This window comes from Diaphorina citri, unplaced genomic scaffold (genome assembly GCF_000475195.1).
Source record: "Diaphorina citri unplaced genomic scaffold, Diaci psyllid genome assembly version 1.1 scaffold1198, whole genome shotgun sequence".
Classification (NCBI taxonomy): Eukaryota; Metazoa; Arthropoda; class Insecta; order Hemiptera; family Psyllidae; genus Diaphorina; species Diaphorina citri.
Window position 1 is genome coordinate 71,377 of NW_007378627.1, and position 5,948 is coordinate 77,324.

The following is a 5,948-nucleotide window of genomic DNA, read 5'->3' on the forward strand; positions in this document are numbered from 1 at the left end:
TGTTCTTGTGAGAGAGTAGAGAGACCATTGTTGAAGATGGCCTAGGCTTCTTGCTACCCATTACCCAAGAACTGTGGACATGAGAGATTCACATGTGGAGTGCGGATTACTTACAATGATCAAACATCCCAATAAGTACATTCCACGCTTGCCTATGCTTAAATCAAGAACTGTGTGGACATGAGAGATTCACATGTGGAGTGCGGATTACTTGGAATGATCAAACATCCCAATAAGTACATTCCACGCTTGCCTATGCTTAACTTGATCGATTCATCTTGAACTAAGTGCATTCAACGGATTCCTTTAGCTTGAGTTAGACCCTGTCTACAGAATTATTGCATACAAGAGAGAGAGAGAGAGGGAGAGAGAACTCATTGTCACCTTCATCCATCTTTGTCACTCCTATTCAAACGCGAGTCGTTCCCTCTCTTTTTTTATGAAATGGCATCCATGTTTGAAAAAGGAAAAAAAAAAGTGCACGCATTTTATTATACCTACCTATGTACTGAGTGCAAAAAAAGTGCAAAGAGTGAGAGAGAGCGCTGGTGTAAAAGTTAGAGAGAGAAAGAGGCAGTTTGTTTTACCCAATTACGTTCGAGTAAATATTTCTCTGGAGGTTTTTGTTTTATGATACCTACTTTTTTTGCCAATTTCGTGCACGCATTTTATTATACCTACCTATGTACTGAGTGCAAAAAAGTGCAAAGAGTGAGAGAGAGCGCTGGTGTAAAAGTTAGAGAGAGACAGAGGCAGTTTGTTTTACCCAATTACGTTCGAGTAAATATTTCTCTGGTATGAAATGGCATCCATGTTTGAAAAAGGAAAAAAAAGTGCACGCATTTTATTATACCTACCTACCTATGTACTGAGTGCAAAAAAGTGCAAAAAGTGAGAGAGAGAGCGCTGGTGTAAAAGTTAGACAGAGACAGAGGCAGTTTGTTTTACCCAATTACGTTCGAGTAAATATTTCTCTGGAGGTTTTTGTTTAATGATACCTACTTTTTTTTTGCCAATTTCTCAGCCAATCAGAATTGAGCAAATTTCGCAGAACAACATTTTTTTCTGTTGTTCTCGCTCTTCAAAGACTTGTTTCTCTGGAGGTTTTTGTTTTATGATACCTACTTTTTTTTGCCAATTTCTCAGCCAATCAGAATTGAGCAAATTTCGCAGAACAACATTTTTTTCTGTTGTTCTCGCTCTTCAAAGACTTCTGACAATTCTGCCTAAAACTGGATTGTTAATTATTTAAATAAATAAAAACAATGGGTGTTAATGAACTCCCGCGAGAGAGATAAAGAGAGACAGACAGAGAGAGAGAGAGATTTTCGCCATTTTTAAACTGTTGTACCTAATACATACTAAATTTATTATGTCTTACTGCACTTTGCCTTGCCTTTTGTTTCTGATGTGAATCATTGTCATTGGTTCCATATATACATATTATTAGTGGAGATGTCACTAAGCTCTTTTTCTTAATTTGCTAAATACTACCTAAATGGTGGAGATGGCATATTTTCATTTTTTCAAATTTTAACATATTAGTGGAAATCACAATTAGGTACCTACTCATTTCTTCCATACTTCAAAAAGACAAAATTACTTATTTGCTCCATATATTATTGAGGAGGTTGAATGCCTCTTACCTTTCTGGTAGATAGCCTCTCTCTCTCTCTCTCTCTCTCTCTCTCTCTCTCTCTCTCTCACTCACTCTCGTTATTACCTATTAAATTTCTTTGTTGACAAAATGTCATACTCATTCATATCGCATATCAATTTATCATTTTCAACTCAGGGGTTCCCAAAGTATGTTCCAACTGCGGCCCAAAAGTATGGGGCTCAATCAAACTTTTTCAAGTAGTAGCATGTTTTGTCCCAAAGGGTTAAGGAATGGCAAACTTGAGAGGGAGAGAAAGAGAACGAGAGGAGAGACATAATAAATCTAGAGCTATTAGAACAAAAGCACATCAATGTAGGTATTGAACTTTAGTAAAAAAAAAGTTTGATAACCACTTGATTTTTTTCTCCTATAAAACAAAGGAGAGCTGTTAGATAAACAGGGGATTATAACTCGAGAACCAAAGTGTAGTATAAAATCTGTTATCCTTCCTTTCCAGGATTAGTTTACTAAACACACAAACACTTTTTTTATTCCCGAGTTAATTAAACAATAGAATAGACCCTATTAAATGCTTTTTTTAGTTTTTCGTTTTTTATAAAATTCCGATTTTTACCGTTTAACCCTATGTGGCTCCCGAAGTAAAGGTTAAAACTTGGAAATTGAATTTTTATCCAGGCCTTTTGTTTCTTGTCAATATTTGATTTTATATTCGACCCAGCGAAAAAAGTGCCAAGGGTGATAGAAAAATGAACTTTTCGCGGACTGAAGTATGAATTTGAAATCTGAAATGTTTGAAAACTACCTACGTGTACCTATACCTACTTATTTGAATGTTGAGAATGTAGTTTATTATTAAAACACCATGAAGGCTGAAAACAGAGTATTATCCAATGAAAATAAATAGTGCTTAATAATAATAGTGCTTATTTATACTGCTCGCATAGGACTGAAAAGTCCCTTTACTCCAGCAGTAGGCTACTACTATTATTGTCGAGGCAGTGTAGACGGTTCAGTCGACCGCGACATCGGTCGACTATGTGTGGACACAGCATCAGAGCGGATGGCAGTTCACCAGGCCAAGTTCCAGTTGGTTTCCTCATTACTTACTCCATGAACATGAAGAATTACCTTCAGAGCACTCGGATTCCGTTGTAGGATGTCTTGGGACAGTCTTTTTCTTTGAGTATAGGTACTTACCTTACAGGATTTATCTTGTGATTTTGGTTCCACTCAACGCGTCGAATAAAAGAAAGGCCGTGAGAGTCCTGGTCTCCTCTCTTCCCTGTGCGATGTTCTACCAATCGTCTCTACCTGCCTCGGTGGTGTAGTGGTCAAGGTGCTCGCCTGGTAAACAGGAGGGCGAATCGGGCCTCAAAGGGTTAAACAAGCTCGAATTTCATATTTTCGTCTTTTTTTTTTTTTCATGAAAAATAATAGACAGTCATAATGGGAAGTGACAAAAAATATGACGTTTTTCCATTATTTTCAAGTTGTTAATTTTTTCAGTTTTTCTCCGTTATTATTTTACCGAAATCCGTTGACTTGTGTGAAGACGTGTTACCCAGTTGACATACCTAAGGTAATTATGATTAGGTAATTATGATTATGACAGAAATAGTTCTGGAAAACTGTCAAGAAGGCGAAATTTTGAACAAAACAGCCTCCCACTTATAGATCAACCACCAGAGAGTTGGGTCCTAAAAAAGGAAGCATGCCGAATTTAACACCCCCTTTATAAAAGTAGAAGGCGACGAAAGAGTGGTCAACAACAAGGAGTTGATAGTGAATGTGAAGGAGAAAATGGATATAAAAGAAAGAAAGAAAGAAAGAAAGAACAAGGAGAATAAATGGAAGAAAGAATGAGAAAGTGGAGATGTGAAGCCAAAATACACTTGAAATGAGTGATCATGTTAAAGAAAGATGCATGAAAACATAGATGCATATAAGAAGATCATAAATATGAAAATGGACGATGAAAAAATCACAAAAAAAAAAAAAAAAAAAAAAAAAAAAAAAAAAAAAAAAAAAAATTCTCAGTCCAATTCTTTCATGAATCCAATTCTATAAAAATCAAAGTTTGTTTGTGTGTTGGTACGTAGATACGTAGGTATGTTCGCTCCAGCCCCTTTCCAAAAAAATCTTCGAGAGAAGAAGGTAAATTAAAAGATGTAAATACTAGGAGGAGGAGGAGAAGCAGAAGAAGAAAAAGGAGAAGAAAAAGAAGAAGGAGGAGAAGAAGAAAAAGAAGAAGAAGAAGAAGAAGAAGAAGGAGAAGGAGAAGTAGAAGAAGAAAAAGGAGGAGGAGAAGAAGAAGGAGAAGAAGAAAAAGGAGGAGAAGAAGAAGAAGGAGAAGAAGAAGAAGAAGAAGAAAAAGGAGAAGCAGAAGAAGAAAAAGAAGAGGAAGAAGAAGCGACGACGATGAAGAAGAAAAAAAAAGCCAAGAAGTCAGAGCAGTGACACTTGTCTCCCCAAATTGTGGCCCATCTCTAATGAGTCCTAATATCACACTACTAATTAACTATGGAGTGGCGCCTACTCCGAAACTACAAAGAGGACCCATTGTAGTCGGCTTCCACTTATAGATCAACCACCAGAGAGTTTGGGTCCTAAAAAAGGAAGCATGCCGAATTTAACACCCTCTTCATAAAAGTAGAAGGCGACGAAAGAGTGGTCCACAACAAGGAGTTGATAGTGAATGTGAAGGAAAAAATGGATGTAAAAGAAAGAAAGAACAAGGAGAATAAATGGAAGAAAGAATGAGAAAGTGGAGATGTGAAGCCAAAATACGCATAAGAAAAATGGATGTAAAAGAAAGAAAGAACAAGGAGAATAAATGGAAGAAAGAATGAGAAAGTGGAGATGTGAAGCCAAAATACGCATAAAATGATCAATCATGGGAAAGAAAGAAGAGAAAGAAAGAGAAACTGGATGATGAGAAAATCACAAAAAATATAAGAAAATCACACAAAATGACAAAAAGAAATTGGAGTAAGTTTAAACGGAGTAGAAGTAGAAGAAGAGGAGGAGGAGGAATAAGAAAAAGAAGAAGAAGAAGGAAGAAAGGAAGGAAGAAATGAAGACAGAGAAAGAACAAGAAAAGGGAGATCAAAGAAAAGAAGTAATGGGATACGAATAAGAAGAAATAGAAGGAACTGAAGAAGAATATGGAAACACAGATGATGATAATATTACGGCTAATTAAATCCCAGATAAACAAAACACACTCACCGACAGTATAACAGTTTGTTGCAACAGAGAGTTTTTGGAGACAAGATATGCCGCTGAAGTAGTGGCGAATTTGAAAACATCTTTGTTCATGTGATAAAAGATTTCTTCACTGCTGTAATTCCTGTATTATAGGTAACTGCTGAAGTGTTTAGTGACGGGGCTAAGGGCCGTTTAGACGCTCAGTCCGTCCAGTGGCAACAGAGAGTTTTTGGAGACAAGATATGCCGCTGAAGTAGTGGCGAATTTGAAAACATCTTTGTTTATTTGATAAAAGATTTCGTCACTGCTGTAATTCCTGTATTATAGGTAACTGCTGAAGTGTTTAGTGACGGGGCTAAGGGCCGTTTAGACGCTCAGTCCGTCCAGTGTGACAGAAATCAGCTCGCGTCCAAACGTTCAGTCCCGGTTTGCACAAACAGTCTTGTGATAATTCTCGCCTTGTCACTTGCCTGTTCTGTGTCTGTGTATGCTCCGTTCTCTCAACTTTTAATTAGAAAAACACTGTTGTTATCACAAAAACTGAGTGAGGACTGACGGGAGGCTTGAGGTATGGACTGAACAGGTGTTCACACGTTCAAACTGGGTTTGTGCAAACTGGGTTTGTGCAAACCGGGTTTGACGTAAAAATCTTTGACAAGTTGAAGATTTTTTTGGTTTGCACAAACCATCAAACTAGTGTTTACACGCTCAAACTTTCATCACACTTGGACGGCAGTCCAGGACTGAGCGTCTAAACGGGCCTTTACAGGTGGCGATGGTGCAGGGTCTAAGTTAGGGTCACATCTAGGGTCAATGGTCATTATTGGGAACGAGCATTTGAACGTAATCTCAGACGCACCACTGGTCTCCTCACAGGGCTAGATCAGACAAGGGAGCAGCTCCTGCAGTAGACTTGGGTGGCTCAATTTTGGTGACGCCACCGAGATTCGAACCATTAACTTCGCAGACAGATCGGTGTCACGGTTGAATCCGGGCTACCTTCTCTTTTTTACTTTTTTTACTAATGTCAAAATATTTTCCAAACGGGATACTTTGTCAAGTAGCATTATAACTAGAGGTAGAATTGAATATATTATGTCTTCACTTGACTTGGACTCCA